The sequence below is a fragment of the Ciconia boyciana genome, chromosome 5, assembly GCF_034638445.1.
Source record: "Ciconia boyciana chromosome 5, ASM3463844v1, whole genome shotgun sequence".
Taxonomy (NCBI): Eukaryota; Metazoa; Chordata; class Aves; order Ciconiiformes; family Ciconiidae; genus Ciconia; species Ciconia boyciana.
In genome coordinates, this window is record NC_132938.1 from 72,983,974 (window position 1) to 73,003,430 (window position 19,457).

Genomic DNA, 19,457 nt, shown 5'->3' on the forward strand with positions numbered 1-19,457 from the left:
ATAGGCTTTCATACTGATGGCAGGAAAAGTTGAACAAATTACCTTAATTAACTTAATGTTGAGTCAGCTATAAATGTTATTTATAAGAATTTGTATAAAGTATTTTGCGTAGTGCATGTTTAAGATGACGGTATGTTATTTCTTTGACATCTCCCTCACTCACCTCCAGTCTGGAACTGATCTATTTTTTGAAAAGGTAAATCATAACACTCACTTCCTTCCTCATTACAATATACTGATATTTGCTGTTCTTAGAAGTATACCTTTGCTCTGTATTAGTTGTTTAAGCTAAGAGGGCTTCCACATAGTCCCTACATTTTTTCTCTCTCCTTGTTTAAATGCTGTATAAGTGACATGCAAGCAAATAAAGTTTGCAATTATATTAACAGTGTGGGTGATTGGTTGAGACTTAGTGAAGTCAAATTTCATTTTTAAACATCTGAAATACGCACGACCATTGCAATGATTCAGTAGAGCTTTAGATCATGGATGTAGATTTAATAAAGTAAAATAAGGGCCATATATAAAGACATTCTATTTTACTGATGAAGCTGATGCAATAACTTGTGCTATAGTGCACAAATTATAATTTTTATTTCTATTGATTTAATCTCTTCCTATTAAAAATGTCAAATGGATGTTATTTCTTTATTCTACTTAAACCTGACAAACCTAAAGAAGGCTTTATTGCAGATACAGTAAATGCAAACATTAAAAGTGACAAAGAAATGACGACATTTTGATTTAAAAGGAAAAACAATCATTTAGGTTAAATAGCAGTTATAAAACAGTAACCTTGTTTCTTATTCTCCTTTTAAAATTTCATAGTGTCTTACCTTCTTTATGTTATGACATGCCTACTTTTAAATAATGACAGCTGGTTACACCATCAAAATACATATTATAAATTTATGTTCTCAGAACAAAATAATATACTTCCAGGATAATCCACTCCAAAAACAAAAGTGATGAAATGTAAGTCTCATAAAGTATTATTAAATGTGATTAGGTAAATCCAAAATATCAATACTGGCACACTGTAAGGAAAAATGTGTTTCATAATAAATATTATACCCTATATATGTAGCTGATAGTCTTACTGCTAGAAAATATCTAGGTAATATTTTTTCCCTGCAACATAGGGAAAATATATTCTACCTTCTTAGATGATATTTCTTCACTATTGAGGCAGCAACAAAATCTTTTCCCAAAAGATAGCTTAAGCGAATGGTAATGGATTAAAAGACAATTAAGTTCTTGGTTAAAGACCAAGACAAATTGGCATGACTAAAACTTTCCACCACCTGTTCATTTTTCTTTATTAAATGATTATAATGGACTCAATCCAACTCCCAAAGGAATAGTGTCCATATCAGAAATATCATCATATCTGGCATTAGTTGTCATGGTTTTTGGCAGTTCCAGGGAGAAGTTAACTGGCATGAAGACTGAACTATCCCTCCATCCAGAGAAAAGTTACCTTAAAGCTGGAGTTTAGTAATATTGGCAGAAAGTCTGGTGACTTCCTGTTGGTCTAACTCTACCTCTGTCAACAGAATGAAAACAAGCCTTCTCTCTCCATGCGTCTGAGTCTAAAAGCATTCAGTAGTCACTACACTTGCACAAGAAGGGAAACAAATCATTTGCAGTCTTTTCAATATAAGCAGTAGCTGAAATCACCAGCCCAGAATTCTTTAGACTCTCCCAAATGGTTCCATAAATGACTGTGGTTTTGTGATTACAACTAGTGATTTTCCAAGGACCTTGATTGGAGACCGAATGGATGAAATCAGGTGTTTGAACTACACTATTTCACATAAATATAGTATCTTAGATATAATCTATGTTGCCTTTGTTATGAAATATCTGAGTCAGTAAGAACAGCAAAGCTATCTCTCCATAAAAATAGCAAATGGATGTTTGTGTAAAATGGCGTCTACTGAGAGTAAACCAAAGCCATAAAAATAAACTGTAAAAACAAGATAGCTGGGCAGCCACCATTCTGACACATAGATTAAACAAGGAAAAATGATAGGACTGACATCAAACATTTAATAAGTATATGACAGAAGATACATCTAGTTCTAGAAAAAAATCATTCAGTAATAAATAAAATAATAAAATAACAAGCACAGAGAAGACTGAGTGTTGTTTTTCCTAATGGTTTCATTTCTTGAACAGTATAAGGACAATTTACCCTTTTCTCATGATAGTATATATTCATTCTATTCAGAAGTAGAAGAGTCTGTTCAGATGTAGGAGATAATATGAAACTATTAGGCTTTATAGATTTTCTTGTTGAGCGGTAGTGGACACTGTAATTAAGGCACAATGTATAAATCAGAGAGTCATAAATTATGACATTGGAGTAGTCACAATCATCAAATTAGAGCTCCTGAATATCCTGAACCATAGGATTCTTCCTTATGTTTTATGTTTCAAGCAGATCTTTTAGAGGAAAAAGTCAAATTTTTATTATGAATTTAAAAAACATTTAAAATGTAGCAACAGAAATTCTAGCTCAGTCCTAGAGGAACAGTTTGAATAGGTGTTTATTAGAGATTTTATGATTAATTAAGTTTTGGATTGGTGATGAAAATATTTGAATGCAAAACAAAAATGTTCAGTTCAATCTTAGAACAAAACATATGGTGTTTCTCTATCTATATTAAAGAAATGGAGGCTGAAAGCTGCCAGATATGTATAATCTGTATTTTGGTCCTTGGCTAAAGAATAACCCTGGGGGCTGATTTAGCCTTTTTATTACTGATCGTCTAGCAGCCTGATCATAGAAGCAAGTAGGAGGGGAGGATAAAGAAGATTTTCTCTTGATCCTTCCTTCCCCTTTTGTCTTGATTTTCTTTTCTGTCCTTAGGCTTGTTTCAATTCTTTTTTTGTTTCTACCAATGGTGCATTGTTGGGATTCTCTCCTAAGTCTTGATTACTTTCTCATAAGCACCCTAACAAGTCTCATGGGGCAGATGCATATCCTAACCAAAAGGAGGACAATATGTCCCAGCCAGTCAGGAGGGACAGGGATCAATTCCACTAAGGCACAGCATATTCCTTTTTTCAGGCACAAAATCTGAGGCATTCCAGCTGAATGTCTCAGAGACATCTTGTCTTATCTGGTGTCATGAATTTTAGTTCTCTGTAGTTTCATTTTTTTCCAAAGAGAATGTACCTATCTACTAGAGATCCAAATGAAACTAAATCACCTACAATAGATGTGTACTCATAGAGTTGTCATCAGCTTCTTGTGCATTACTAATTTTTTTAACAATCCTAACTACTCATTCTGATAAATTTCAAATGAATTCTGATATAAAAAGAAAATTCAATTTAAAGATTTTTTAGGAGACACTGCAGAGAATTGTAATGAAGGGGGAAAGAAAGCCAAAATCAAATAGAGGAAAATTGACCAGAGAAAATGCAGTAGGCAAATCAAACGTAGAGCCAAAATTAAAAGTCTGAAGGGATGATCAAATATGAAACAGCCCCACACTCATGCTTCATCCTGGAACCAGGAAGCCATGGGGACCATTGCAAAACCCTCCAGCTTCAGCTATCGAAACCTGACTGTTTTGGAAGTTTCTACAGCCCTGTGAGCCAGAAGGCATGTCTAACCCTGAATAAAATAAAATCAAATTACAGAAAACAGAACCAACCTTTTAACTGTCTTTGCTCATTTCCTTTTTTTCTGTAATTTCAGAAGATTTGAGTTTGGAAATGTTGAATTAAACTAAATTTAATTTAAAAATCTTTTGGACACTACATGTCACTGTATTAGCAAAACTATCTTCTCAGCTTTTGAAAATAAAATCATCTGTATTCCTGGCAATTATAAGTATTTTTGTGCAAAAGTGTCCAAGTTTAACACTCTTTCTGGACTGGCTTGGTTAAAGCAGTTTGGGGAAACTGTTTAGTTGAGAAAAAGCAAGCTGAGAGGATATTATCAAGATGTACAAAATCAGGAAGGTGGTAAATGCAGAACTGTTGTTCACCAAATTTCACAGAACTAAAACTAGAGGGCAATCACTGAAACTACAAGGAGACATGATTAAATTAGACAAAAGACAGTATTTTTTCTCAGTGGGCAGTAAACTTGTGGAATTTGTGGCCACAGCAGGTTGCAGAGTAAACACTATCAGTAGATTCAAAGCAGGGTTAGACATGGATAGGTAATAGCAGGAGCAGGCAAGCATGTATATTTACGTCCCTAATTCAACATGAATGCTAAGGAATACAGGGGGAGCGGATTGCACACAGTGACCGTGTTGTGTGTCCTCCCTAAATGGCTTCTCTTTTCTCTCTCTCTGTAAAGCATACCAATGTTCTTAATCTTTTTTGAGAAACTGCAGAAAATATAAGTAATTTGTTTGTCAATTTAGCTGGATTTCTCACCAAACACACCCAAAACTCAAAGGTAAAATTTTGGGGGTTTTACAGATTTAAACTGTAGCCAGAAAACAAAATAAAACAAAGCAAAAAACATTCAAACATTTTTTCTATGTTTTTCCAGACATTACTGGAAATGACAGGAATGAGAAACAGGACTTCCAAATAACTGTCTTAAGCTTTCAACTAACATGATAAAATATTTAGCTAATTCAGTTTTCTTTTATTTTAGATTACTTGCAGTCTAGATTCTGCTATTTGCTTCTGTCATCATCCAAAAACTCGGAGGTAATTTATAACTAAATTTGTTTTATTTTGTTAGTTATTTTAACATTTAAGTTAACATTAAAGAAGCACCTCCTACAGACACATGAAATTCTCTGCCAACTGAGAATAGAATTACAGGATCAGTAATGCTGCAAACCTCCCAAATCTCTGTCCATGTCTACTTGTAGGAATAAAAAATTAATTCATTTGCTTTGCCTTTTTTTGGCCTATCGGCAGTATATATGAGAAACTAGATAGGTAATATATCAGCATGGTAAGTCAAGTTTTGAACATTATATTCCTCTGCAGTGATTTCCAGGGAAAATAATCACAAATCATAAAGCTATTCAGTGCTACCTGGTTTTCTCAGACCAAGTCCCTCACAGTGCAAAGTTAAATTCCAGAGAACTTCCTGAGAATGCAAAGAAAGGATATACCTCTAAAAGTATGTACAGATGGCGCCATTGTGCTCGTCACTAAAAATACTTTTACAAATTGCTTTAAGATGAAAGAACATTTTTAGGGAATTTTAATTCTTCATTTCTAGAAGAAAATGGCAAATTCAGATTTTTATGTTTTTTACATGGGGAAGTATATGCAATCTGATAAATACTTTGCTCAGGCTAATATCATATAATGTCAAAAACATGTGACTTGCATATTCTTTTTTATGCAACTTTGATTATAATATCACTGTTGGTCTTACGTGGCAAAATCTTTTTTCATAGACAAGGCTTAATCATTCTTAGAGGCAGAAGAACAAATATGCTACGTGTAAACTTTACCTTGGATTTAATGTTTTGGTCTTATTAGGCAAGCTGTCCAGAAGGGGTCTCAGATTGTCGCTTCCTCACATGTTTTATCTTCTGGCTATCTCATGGATTTATTGCTGTTTGTGTTACTTCAGCTGTAACCTGGACAATGTTGTCAGTTGTGACTCAATAAATCAGTACAGCAAAAAGCAGACCTGTAAAGAAGAGTTCATATGTAAAAAGAAGTAAAACAAATGGGATGGAAAACAGTGATTTCATGTTTTCCCATCATTTTTCATTATAGATTTAAGTAGAGTGTATTACTGAGGGTGAGAATATGGAAATATTGTAAAACATTATTGAGATAATTCTTTTCCAGAAATTTAAATTTTCAGTTAGCACCATCATAGCAGAAGCTGAGATACTGTGTTGTTACCAGACATCTTTCCAATATCTTCTAAATTTGTCTAGAGCCTTCTTGTTTACATGCTTATTAAATTATTTGTTACTCCAACAGTATCTGGCAGAGAATGAGTTTTAGAGGATTGCTGTCATCTTAAAAAGCTGGAAATAAACTCAGTATATCGTTGCTTAATTTGGCATTATATCATGCTGTTTACATTAGCATGAATAATAGTAAAGAGCATCTGAGATGGAAGCATAAAGACTGATTCTGGTAAGCGAAGTCTTATTATATAGACAATGGCAATATAGTATGCATTTTGAAGGTATAAGTGTTGTAAATTATGCTGCCATATTTTTCCAAAAAGGGGGAAGGAAAATTTTTCAGGATTCTTCACTGTTTTGTCTATGATACCAGGCTTTGGCATTTGCTGTCACCTAAAAATCTCCATTTTAGGTGATTCTTCTCCTAAAGTGAGGTGGTTTGATTAAACACTTTTAGAAAGATTTTATCTTTCGCTGTCATACAAAGCTGTAAATGTGAATACAAGGACATAATTAGAACAACATATATTTGCAGAAAAGCAAATGCTACTTGAAGTTTTGTTGCAAGTTTGTAAGCTAGACTCAGTTATCTTGTAATTATTATTGACAGTATTTCTTTTAGAATCTTTGATTATTGTTTCCATTGTAATTAAGAACAAGTATACCATTATGTTTCAGATTGCATACCAATAAAACAATGTTCAGGACATTATGAAAAAGCTCCACTTTCCTGTGACCCGTCTGAAAGCAGACACAAATTTTTAAGAGAACATCTTGAGACACAGATTTTCCAAGATGTACTTTTGTATTTAGGTTCATAAACTATTGTAAAACATCTATTTTGAGTGATTTTTAAAGGAAAACACAAAAGAAAAACAACCTGGAGCCTGCATTAATGGTTTCCAACCCTTTTTACCTCCAGTGTAGATCTGGCAAAGATCATGTTCAAAAAGAATTACTATTTCTTTTGTTCACTGTGTTTTGTTTGGTTTTCTTGCTCTTAATTAAATACTTCAGCACTATGAAGTAAAAAGTGAATTATTTTAATAGTATCATAATAATGAGATTAGCAAAGTCCAGTTGATATTTTATCCCCTACACTGGTTTACCATCACATTAGAACTCATAACATTAAATTTTATCTCCTCTGTAAATGCTAGGAATACTTTTCAGCTGTGAGATGGTGCTGAAGATGTAGGAGTCATAAACCACTTGGGACCCCTTTCCTATGTCCTTACGCCTCCTGGAAGCTTCCTCAGGAAGGCCTGAAAAACAGTTCTAAAGTGTTTAGATTAACTTACGTTTTCATTTTCCTTCTGTGGAGGAGAGGATCCAAAAATGGAAATGCTTAGTCCTAGGTATGTCATGTGCCTCCAGATATAAATTATAGGTCAAATCAAGCATATGTTTGATGACGTGTCTCAAGAATTTTTCTCCTATTCCTAGTAGTCATTTGAACTGTCAACAGTAATGTAAGTAGAAGAATAATTAGATCTAAGGTATGCAATACTGTTAGACAAGGTGGTTTAGTTCTGCTTGCTTTAACTGGACAAAATTTGAAACGTTTCTCTAGTCCACTGACTACAATGGGAGTGATGCAAGACAAGCAAACTGTTGAACTTATATTTATCACAGCATAACAGTAAAATAATTTGAATGGTAAATTTAAAGTAAAGAATCATACTGTAAAATCATAGTGAAAAGCAAAATATATTAAATGCATGTATGTAAATAAGGTGGCATTACAGTCATCTAGCTGATTTTAAGGTGATAGAGCATTATCCGGTAATTTGTGCACAAAGCTCATACTCTTGTTCAGCTGCAACATCTCTTTTTAGGCAGAATGAAGAACTATTAGAGAAGTTGCTGTGAAGTCTAATTCATATAATTAAAAATAGAAGTGCTTTATTTCTTCTCTGGTTTTCTTGAACTTCAAAGGTGAAACACAATTTTGCTTTGTCTTTGCTAATCTCGCTTTGTCTGCTAGACAGAAAAAACCTGTCATACCTCTTTTAATGCAGATATGTATAGACTATCATAAAACTACAACCTAAATTTGTCTCGAATAAGCAAAACATTCATTTTCCAAAATTCAGCTCTTTACTAATCTGTTTCAAGTATTTTGTCTATCATAAATAAAGAATACCAGAACTACTCCTTTTCTGACCCTTGTTCCATAAAAGTCTCAGTCTATTATCTGAAGAGGAAATAGCACGTTCCTACTTGCTCTTCTCTTTGTACATTGGAGAATTGTGTTTTCTCACTTAGTTACAGTTTCATGCTAGAAACTTACATTCAGTCAACTATCTACCATGAACCTGGAAGTCTTAATCCTCCACCCCATGCAGTGTGAAGTGACTTAGATTCCTTGTTCCCAACAAGGAACTTGTTTCTAGTTGTGGAATGTAACCCTAGATCTTGCCATGAGAGATGCCTGCCCCAGTAACTGAGCTATGAATTCTGCAGTGGTGGGTTTTCATTGCCTTTTGACATTGTATCCTTGTTTAATTTGTTATGAAAGCAAATAAGTTTTAGTTTCAGTTATTAAGGGGGTGGGGCGGGGGGGTGGGGGCTGGTGGTGGTGGTGGTTTTTTATCATCAAAAGCATTCATAAGCCAGTCAGTCAGGAGGCTCCCCTTCCCAGTGAACGGAAATTATTGAGGCACCTTTTTTTCCCCCCCCTCTTGATGTATCTTAAAGACTTCACTATTTTCTGTCTCACTCAACACCAGACTGCCATACCTCATGGAAATGCCTTATTGAATACAACGGGGATAAAACCTGCTTTTAGGGAAGCTGATTTCTAGAGAAGCTAGATTAATGAACTGCTTTCAAACAAAGTAGTAACAGCAACCAGGCACATGAATTAACAATTCCCATACAATAATTAATAAATAAACAAATCCACATGAGATAGAAAAAGTTTTGGAATAATGGATGTTCAATTAGTTTAAAAGAATATTTTATAAATATTTTCTAGAAAACATAAATCATTATTTAAATAATAAATTCATAAGGTAAGTGCTTAACTAATGTCAATTCAAAAATAAACATTAGAAAACTTGAGAGAAATAAATAATACAGTACTATACAGTACTCTATTAAAACTTTGCGTTATTTTAAACACAAACTAACTTACGAAATTGAAAAAATATTGTTCAAAATTTCCTGTCTTATCTGGTCTTTTTGCTAACAGTAGAGATTTTTCTCTGCTTGTTTCAGGCTTTGAGAAAAGTAGTGTGCATTCTGCTAAGTCATGTTAAGTGGAAAAAAGAGACTATTGAAATGTTCACCTTTTTGCCAGGGTAAAGTTTTGTCACATGCAGTGCTTCAGCATTGAAAGAGTTGAATTATTCTGTTTGCCAGGATTGTGAAGTCTCACTGAACAACTCACATCACTACATCTTGAGCTACATCAACAACAGGTGATCTGTAAAAGAATCCAAACGTTAGTTTTCTCACACTTTTTTGCTGATTTAAGTGGGTCTTTTTATTATCTGAAACTGTACGATTTCAGTTTTCATTGAGTGAGTGACAGTTATTGCTATAGCCAGACTAATAATTGAGGTAACAAGCTGTTCATGGACCTAGAAACAACTCTCATTTTTTGTTTCTAGGTTGCTGACATGTCTCTCTCTTTCCTAGATGTAATGGCAAAACATTTGAGACTCAAGAGAAATGCAAGTCATAAACTGGATGCACAGGAAAACACACAACCCCCCCCCAATCCTCAGAAGCCTGATCCAGTAATTAATTTGTTCTGAAGTCAATTCAATGTGTATGACTTTTTTGGAGGTAGGAGGAGAACAATAATGTCTTTTTAATTTCATTCAGCATTGTCAGTTGTAGAATATGGTTAAATATTTTATTTATGAGTGTGTAGAGTATGATAGAATATTTTCTGCAAATACATATTGTGTTATATCCATGCATAATTACATAAGTGTGCAGCACTTTTCTGAGAGGCAGAGAAAGCTAGTCTTGGAGGCTGTTTGTAGTTCTTTTCTCTGTTTTTCTCTAAGCTGCTGGCAGCAGCGGATATGATTGAAACCTTGCTTTATTGATAAGTAAGTCACCTACAACAAACACCTAAGTTACTCTATCTTTTGTTGTAAATTAGAAGGGATTTTACTGTGAATTCAGTCATGCACACATGACCTCATATTTATTTGTTAATTACAACCATGAAATTCTGAAATGCTACTGAGGTGTCACAACTGAGACTGGAATAGCCCAAAATGTGACTTTTCAGTCCTCTGGCCATAGTGAAGTCACTATCCTCAGGGATACTGAAGTTCTTACGGTGTAAGCTGTGTTTCATCACAAATCTACTTGACTCTCTTCTTGGATTATCAGGTGGTGTGGATTTACTCTCCCAATTCAACCTGAAGATTTGAGAATCTCTGGCGTTTAGTGTTAGCCATGCTTGCTCTTTGAAATTTATATTGAAAATATGTCTGCCACATACTTGCTTGTGACAAGCTCGGTTTATAAAAAATTCTCTATTCATTGGAGATCCAGAGGAAAAAGTAGGCCAGTAACACTGGTGTCATGCATCGCCTTTATTTCTGATGCTTGTCATGGTAGAGCTGCTGCCCAGACTCCTGTGGGCTTCAGAAATGTGCTCAAAAACAAGGTTCCCTCCCTGCAGTTCCTCTTGCATCTATGCAAATAATTTTTCCACTAAAGATATTCCTGCATTCTCTCACAGGACTAAGAAATCATTTTGTCATATCAAAATTTGTCAGACTGTATTTGTAAATTTTCCATGTTTGGAAAAGAAATTGTAAATCTAGCCACCATTAATGTCCACAGATTTAGCAGTAGAGAACCTTTTACTACCTGAAGTGAGCATGTCGGTTCTAAAGTGGTTCCTTCACTGGTCCTACAAAACACCTTCACCCTTAGAAGCTCTTCCTAACCACTGCCCACATGTTGTTCGTATTGATCTTCTGTGGATTTGTAGAGAAGGAAGTATGCTGCTGATTCCCTGTTGTATCTGCATCACTTGTGGATATTTATAAACATTCATAGGCATGTGGTCATTGCATTATTCCAATATTGTTATCTTTGCTTTGTTATTTATGCTAATGTTTTGACCAGAACTTTTATACTTGTACACTAATTGTACATTGAAACGGAATCAAGTAATGGGTAGTGCTGACTCAGTGTGTTCGTTGTGATACATTTAGAGGAGTTTCTGACTGCTACAGTTAGCAGTCTTAGGGCAAGTAGAGTTTGAAAATTGTTTGAAAGCACAGAGCATATCCAATTCTGCAAGTCTTGCTTTGGTGTCATAAATTGCATGCATCTAACAAATCATTGAATATGTCTGAAAAGATACCTAAAAGTCATCGTTGATGAGAGAGGGAGGGAAATGAGTACTTTGGGTAATAGATTAGAGATGCAGAGTTTCTGGAAGTGACTAAGAGAAGTCCTTATTAACATGAAGAATAACGGGTTGCTCCTTGCATCTGTGACAAATAGATGGTTTAATACTGAACTCAAGTAACAGGAGCACCTGGCAGTCATTGTCATTAACAGGAGAGGCTAACGTTAATTTGGTTAGTAAGTGAGCAACACTGGAGAGTTTAGCTTTGAAGCACTAAATGTAGTGAGGCCTTCTTACCTAGCAGTGGAACAATGAGTATCTAAAGGTTAATTTAAGCTCTTCCTCAGGGGCAGGAAATCAACCCAGACATCAGGTGTATTTCTTAGAGACTAGACACCAACTTCTAAGAGGGATATAATTGGGGGCAGGGGAGAAAAATTGAAAGAAACCCTCAAAAAACCTCAAAGCACAGCACAAGGGAACCTTCAGATGCATGCAAGATTGTAAGAGAAGGCTTTAAAAAGACAGCTGAAGCCCTAGTGTGAATGAAGAAAGGCTGAAGTGGTGAAAACGTGATGCAGCTGCTCTCATTGTTTTGCAGTCAGATTCAGGATGAGGGTAAGAATTCAGCCTGCTGAAGGATCTGTTTCTTGGTGGCTTCTGGACATTGTCTATCTCATTCCTTGTCTGCAGGATCTGAAAATAGTAATTTGCCAGTTCCATGGTAAATAAGTGAGACAAGTACCAATGGAGTAGAGGAGCTGAGGATTTGTTAATTTTTGCAGATGGTCAGGTATATGGTTGATGTTCTCTGGGGTGCTAGTGTTGTTTTCTTGCGAGTCTGTGTGCTGCTGTTTGGGTTTGTTTCCTGTCTTCTTCACTTTCCCTTTGCGGGGACTCAGATGCTTAGTCTGCAGGCAAATATTGCTTACTTCTTGCCCAGGCTTCTGAAAGGGGGAGAGAGAAGTGTGAGGATTCAAGGCAGTGCCGCTTAAAAGTTGCAATACTTAACAAGTAGAGAAAAGTCATCTAACTACCTCTCTGTGTTTTTCACCCTCCTCTTCGTAATCCTCTTGCATAGACGGTCTGTGATGAATAGATATTCATTTACATTCTTCCTTCAGTTTTTCCTACCTCTCTGTGTATTGTTTTTGAGAAAGAAGATGAGGGCAGATGAAGTTAAATAGTTTAGGCAAATGGATATTTATAAGCTTATTTTGTGATTGTTGGGAAATCTGCAAAGTTCCTTCCTATGACTTATGTCTTACAATTCTTAGGTTTTTGGGTTGTGGTGTTTTGGTTTTTTGGGGGAGTTGGGTTTTTTGTTTGGGTGGTTTTTTGTGTGTGTGTATGTGTGTTCCATGAAAGAATTTTAAACGGTCAGTCCAGGTAGTGAATTTTTAAATTATTAAAACCTATCTTATGTAGAGTATATAGCTGTGGACAATAATCACCCTGAAATGACACTGATTTCTGCATGTTACTGTGGGTTTCAAATAGAATAAGTACATCAGGATAAGCAAAAATGTTTTGGAAAGGTGCTTCTTCTAGGATTAATGATTTGGCTACAACATAATGAAAAACAAAGTTGTAGTTGTGTCAGCAATGTGTTTCAAACAAAAGACTTGGTATTTTGCTTCTTATTTCCTTCCCTGTCTTTACACTTCCCCCTTTCTGGTTATCTATTGGAGTGCTGTAAACTATATTAGCTCAGAACAGTGCTATCTAAGGTGGTTTGATCAAATGAATTGTTACTTTTATGTCATTAATATTCACTGGTCAGAACCATAACTGAGGGATTAAGATAAAAATGCCTTGCATGCTCTTGTGTCTATAGGAGGGTGGTAATTGTGCTTCTTGTAATCATGTGGCTTTCTTCAAATTGGGGGTTACTGGAAAACCTACAGTGCATTTTAATTCTGCCTGTACCATATCACATACTGTATAAGGTTTTCATTCTTTTTTTGGTTGTTTTTATACTTTTAATCTTTGATTTTATTTTGAAACATTTTGCTGGATTTATTAATTGGATTTGCTTTTTATCTATATTTGGAGGGGGTCAGGGATACAGTAGATAAGAAAGTGGGGGGAGTTATTAGTATAGATGATATAACTGCATTCTCTCGTTAATGACTATCTACAGAAGATGTCTACTGATAGTTAACTAGCCTTTAGGTAAGGCATAAGTCTTTGCTATTGTGAAATATGTCAAAAGCATGTTACGAAGAGTTCCGAGTCATTTTGTTTATACAATTAAACAAATCTTTTGGTGAATATACCTCGAAATTGTGAGTTCCATAAGGAAAGAAAGAAATAATCACTTCCTTGTGAAATTCTGTATTTCTTTCTGAAGATGTCCACACTGACTTGACTTGTGAACAAATCAACAATTTGATTTGTTCACACATTTTGTTTGTGTTTATGTAAATACAATGTATTTGCAGACCTGATCTGAAATATTCCATCAGGCGTGGTTTTTTTATGCACGAGAATAACTCCTACAGGAAAATGAAATCTTACACCAAAGGAGCAATAATAAATATAGGAGGAATTTCATAAATAGCTGTTTGTTTTCTGAATAAATAAAACAATTTCTTTCTATTGTTCTCTTGTGTCACTCCAGAAGCAACTTGTTAAAATTCTGAGGATAGCTAGAATTACTTTTTTTTTTTTTTCCCCCCCCTTGTGATTGAGTCTCTCTGCTGGGTACTGCTAACTTATTCTGGCTGATTGTAAGCCCCTTGTTCATTTCTGAGAAGCAAATCTTTTAGGTGGACCAGACTGTACCTAAATCAAAAGTATTTCAAAAAAAGAATAAATAAACCAGAAAAAACTTCTCTTTCTTTCTCTGCAAGGTCAATTGCTTAATCCTTTTCCTGAGTTTATACAAATTCATCAGTGCCCAGCGGGCCTGCCTGTCATTGCCCTGAACCTTAGACAGTCACTTAGGTGGTACAAAATAAGTGGAAAGAGATGTAAAATGCTATCAAATCAGAATGGTCATCTTTCACATCAGTTCTATAATGGCATAAATGACTACATAAATTACAGCACAAAGTGAGATTTTTCCGTCACGACATTTGAAGTGAAGAGCAGCCTTGGTTATAAACTCGGCAGTTCCTTTCCACTTTTGTTTGTTTAAAAGACTTGAGTTTTTCAGAGAAACACTAACCTGAGGTGTTAAAACCTGCAAGGCTCTGGCTGAGTCATGCTGACAGGTGAGAGTAAACAAGTATAAAAATGGAAGGTGTTTCTCTTCAGGCAGGGGAGGGAGTTTCTAGCTGAGTATGGAAAAAAGAAAAGACTATTTTCTGATGCTTGGTAACTGTTAAATCTGAGTTTGAGCTGGACCTATCTTTAGCTGATGATTTTAGTACAGCCATGATCAAACTTATTATGTAAACAAGCACTTTTCACAGGGAAATTACTTGATGGCCAAACTCTACAATCCAAACCTCTGGTGACTTAACTTGTCTAAAAAGGATTCTTTTAACATAAAATTCCTTATTTTGTCATGACAAGCTACAGAGAAAGTATTTTAAATACTTCCTAGTAACTTAATTCTATGATTATTTTGTACAAAAATTGCTATTTCTCGTACACTTATGACCTTTTTTTCTGTTAAATATCCTAGGACAATGAACATCTTTCCCTGCAACTAGAAGGAACTGAGAGGAAAGTCATAATTGTGCTCATCTTTCTCACCATTTTCTCCCACACCATCCTTTTTTATTTTTTTCTTTGTAGTGTCCAAATCATAAATCCATTCTGCTCATTTTCTAATGTAACTTGTAATCTTGATATGCAGGAGAGGCGAAATGTACCTTGCAAATCACTTGTCAGCAAAAGCGAAGTGGGAAGGCAGATCCCCAAAATGCGCTCAGGTCCTTGACCTGCTTTGATTGACACGGATATGCATGACTGATGCAGTGACAGGCTCAGCAAGCCATGAAGTAGTTTTATTTAACCAGGGAATTGTCCATGTCTGAAAGTGTTACTTATATGGTGTGCGTCTTTGAATAAATATTTTTTTCAGTTTGCATGTTAATGGTGCCTTTACAGCTGAACTGAATCTCTCGCCAAGATCGTAGTGCATGATGCGTGTGTGCTGAACAATGAAATGTTGGGGGGGGGGGGGGGCATCTCCTTGATGTATGAAGAGCTGATAGCAATTCACTTTAACACTTAACCTGACCAAATTCAGTGTTCGTAAAAACAAACAAAAAAACCTTCTTTGAAGGACAGCGCTGTGCTTGTATTACTTGTGTTTGCTAACTGATGAGGTAGCTCCTACTCTGCATATTACAGTGTGGCTTTTTTTTTTCCTGTGGCTTTTTTTGGTTTTTTGGGTGGTTTTTTTAGGAGTTTCACCAGGCTCCATTAGGCTGTAGAAAATTATTGAAGTACTGACTGGACACAGTTTGAGCAGCTCTTGTCTGTGTTAGGAAACAGTGAATTTCTCCCAGTAGTGGATCCTGTAGCATTATCCTAGCTAATACCGAGAAATCCTTTTCCTCTTGTACACACTGCATGATGGTATTTCAGGCTTATCCTGTACCATTAAGGTGATTAGGGTACCTGCTATTGAAAAGTGGTGTTCAGAGCCTGCAGTAACCCAAGAGGGAAGTGGCAGAAATATAGCAGTGAAACGGAGGGGAGAAAACCAAGCCATTAGTTAACATAGCATTTAAAATAGAGCAGTTGAGCTCTTGAAATATTTAAGCATTTTAGATAGCTGCTGCACCTCACCTATTAAATATTACTCCTTTCCTGAAATGTGATAACTGGGTGAGAACTCTGTTAAGTTGACGTAGAGCTGGCAGGTTTTTTACAATGGTATTTTTACCTTTTGTAAGATATGCTAGGGGTGCTCACTGTTGGTTATTATCTTTTGTCTTAGGGTAAGTCTTTTAGACATGCACTTACACTGTAGCTAAGGGGCGGTTTAACTGAAGTGCTATTTTATTTCAACAAATTAATACTTTCTCAGCTTAATCCTTTCTCTGCTTCCTTGTGTGTGTTATGTGTGCAATATACTTAAGCAGTTAATAGTTTAATACCTTGTATTTTATGGATATTTTGATGTTTCTAAGTATTACCATTTGAAATTCCTTGGTAACATTTATTATTTATGATATTTGAGTGAAAATATACAGATAAGGATAAGTCTGTGACAGAGCTGTCATTGCAGATCTTTTCTGAACATTTTTCCCCAGGATCTGGATAAATATCTTTTTTTTTTCTTTTTTTTTTTCTTTTTTCTCCAAGCATCACATAAATCAAACCTTTCTGAATGCTGACTGTGATTAGTGCCCTCTTAGTAGGTATTTCCCTCAACTGTAGCTTCTAATTCTGCACCCTCACCAGCATCTGCAGTGTGTGGGTGTGTTGTCTGGAAGCTTCTGTCTTGTTTTGTGCATCTCCCCAGACTGACTTACTAATGTTGGCTGTCATATCCCTACCTTTTGCACCTCTTCCAATACTCTCACCTTTTCTGAATATCTTCTGCTATTTCCACAACTGTTTGGATTTTTCCTGGGCTACCTTTTACCCTGCTGCTGCCTCGCAGACCTGCCTGTGCTCTGCTCACATATCACTTTATTATCTCAGTATTGAACATCATTTGGAAAGTGCAATGCTGTCTAAAGTTATAGTCTTCACCAGCCAGTCTATCAGGCTGAGGGATAAAGATTGCTTGGCAAAAACTATGACCTTTATAATGATAAATATGTTGTCCTATTCATCACAGTAACTATAAAGCATTGTCCTGACTTGCTGATAGGACAGTGCATGCACTATGAAGAGCAATGTTATTCCATGTATGCCATTTTTATGTATGCAGGACTTTTATTTAAGAATTAAATAGAAATAAACACAAGCGTGAAGGTTGAATAAGACAGATTCATGTAATTTAAGAGATGTAATTAAAACACCATAGACAGGAAATTTATTACTATTAAAATCATTTTAGAAAGCGTTTTTCTATACTAAAGAGCTAATTTGTATTTTTACAGCTTGATTAATATACTGTGATGAAATTCTAAAGCTGCAAAGCATTAATTGTCATAGAACTAAGACTAAAGCCTAATATGTTGATTTTAATGTGTTCAGAGCAGTTTAATGCTGTTCAGTTCTCCATATTTCTGTGTGTTTTAAGCAGCTAAAAGATTCTTTGAAATTAGGAGAGACTAATTGTTTTAAATTTAAGCAGGTTCAATGAGTAGGGCAGTGGACTGTGGCTTGGAATATCAGAGTTCAATTTTGGCACCTTTTTACTGCTTTCTAACATGATCTACAACAATTTCTAACCCTCACTTTCTTCGATTCCTTTCTGTAGTTTCAGTGGGCTGTGCAGTTGAAAGGACAACATGTTTATAAGATTCCAGCCACCTTGGGGTCCTGATCTTAGCATCTTTTAGAAATATGGGAGAAAATAATAAATATTATGTACAAATGTGAACAACTTCCTATAAATAGGATACTGATATTAATTCAGTATGTACTCATGATATTTCTCTCTTCCTTTAGCCCCAAATTGTATTTCCTTAAAGTTTACATGAGGCAGTTTAAATGTCTTGCAGCCATACCTTTTAAAGAAAGAGGGAAATATACTGCAGGTTTAATTTTATTTTTGCCAGTGTAATTCAAAACTTTCTCTAAGATTCATTAAAAAAAATTCAGTGAACGGTAAACTTTATAGTTACTCAAAATTGAATGTCTACAACACTGTGTTTCTGTTCATGACTAAAAATGGCAATTTTATGCAATGGAAAAATCAGTCACCCCTGATGTTTCAGTACTACTTTGTACCTTGAAAGAAACCCAGAGATCGGATTTTAAGCCGGCAATACATTTATTTTTATGTGTGTCTTTTCTGGGATCTATGCACTAAAGATAGAGGTGCCTTATAGTAAAGAAAACAGAAGTCATGTATGTGATGAAGGAATTATGGGCTGAAATCTTATCATCAACATTACAATGGAGGTTAGACTAGATCGTAATATTGTTATTTTCTGGTTTTAAAAACTGAGTCACTGAGCTGATTATATCTTCCTTTGGGCTCAAAGAAGCATCACTTTATGATCCCTTGTTTTTGAAATGAAGTATTAAAAAGTTTCTAGTGCATTTAAAATATAGAAAACTCTAAAAGCAGGGATTTTTTTTGTTTGTTTCTCCCAGTATATATGATATGCAAAGTTATCAGCTTCCACATGGAATGATTTGAACTCATTGTCCTCTTGTGCATTTTCAACCCGGCAAAATTTGTCAAGTGGAATCTCTATGCTATTATGAAATAGCATAATGGCATTTTCTTTCTTAGTTCATAAGTTTTATCTTCCTGCTTCAACCACCACACTTGCAAAAAAAATTATCAGGGGAAAACACAGGATTTTTTTTTTTCAATTTTATTTTCCCATTTAGTAATAGTGGAATATATTAGGGCTGGGCGGGGGGGGCGGGGCGTGGTGTTTGGGTTTTTTGCTTGGAGGGAGCAGGGGCATTTTTATTTTAAACAAAGGAAAAATAACATTTTAAACAGGCTACAGGTCTCTCAGATGTTTTTATTATTATTAGTTTAGTTTAAATTTTTAAAGAAGAGACCATAGAAACACCCATTTGTCTTTTTCTTTAGATAAATCAGACGTTCCAAGCTTTGTTTTTACTGCTTAAAAGTGTGGAATTATTTAATGTTCGTTTAAAATTTGCTTCAGGCAGCTTCTGCGAGTTTATCTGCTCATTAAACAACAACAGAGCATTTCAAATAAGCAGTGTTGCTGTAGTGTTTGATACAGAAAGATTTCAGCTATATATTTCTATATATCTTCATTTTTCCCTGGAGCTTCTATCATATAAGTAATGTTTGGGATAAAGCTAGGTGGAAGAATAATAAAAACTGAAAAAATATGGTGTATACTTTTGATCAAAACCCATTATATTTTGTTCCTTAAAGGTTTAATTAGCTCTGATTTTCTTTGAAATTAAAAACAAGTTGTTCTGTGGTAATATTCTCCTGACAGCTACTTGATGGCATGTGTTGAGTCTATCCTTTAGCATTATTAAGGAATATTTTATTACTGAATTGTTCTGAAGTGTTTTCCTCTCTCTCATACCTTGAAATTCTACCAGAAAAAGAGTATTCAGGTTAATGAAAAATATTTCAATTGGCTACCAGTCTCTTCTTAGCGCAGATGGGTTCCAAATTATGAAAATGGTTTACTAAGAGGGTTTATCTGGTGATGCTATCAGTCTGATGAAGGTTG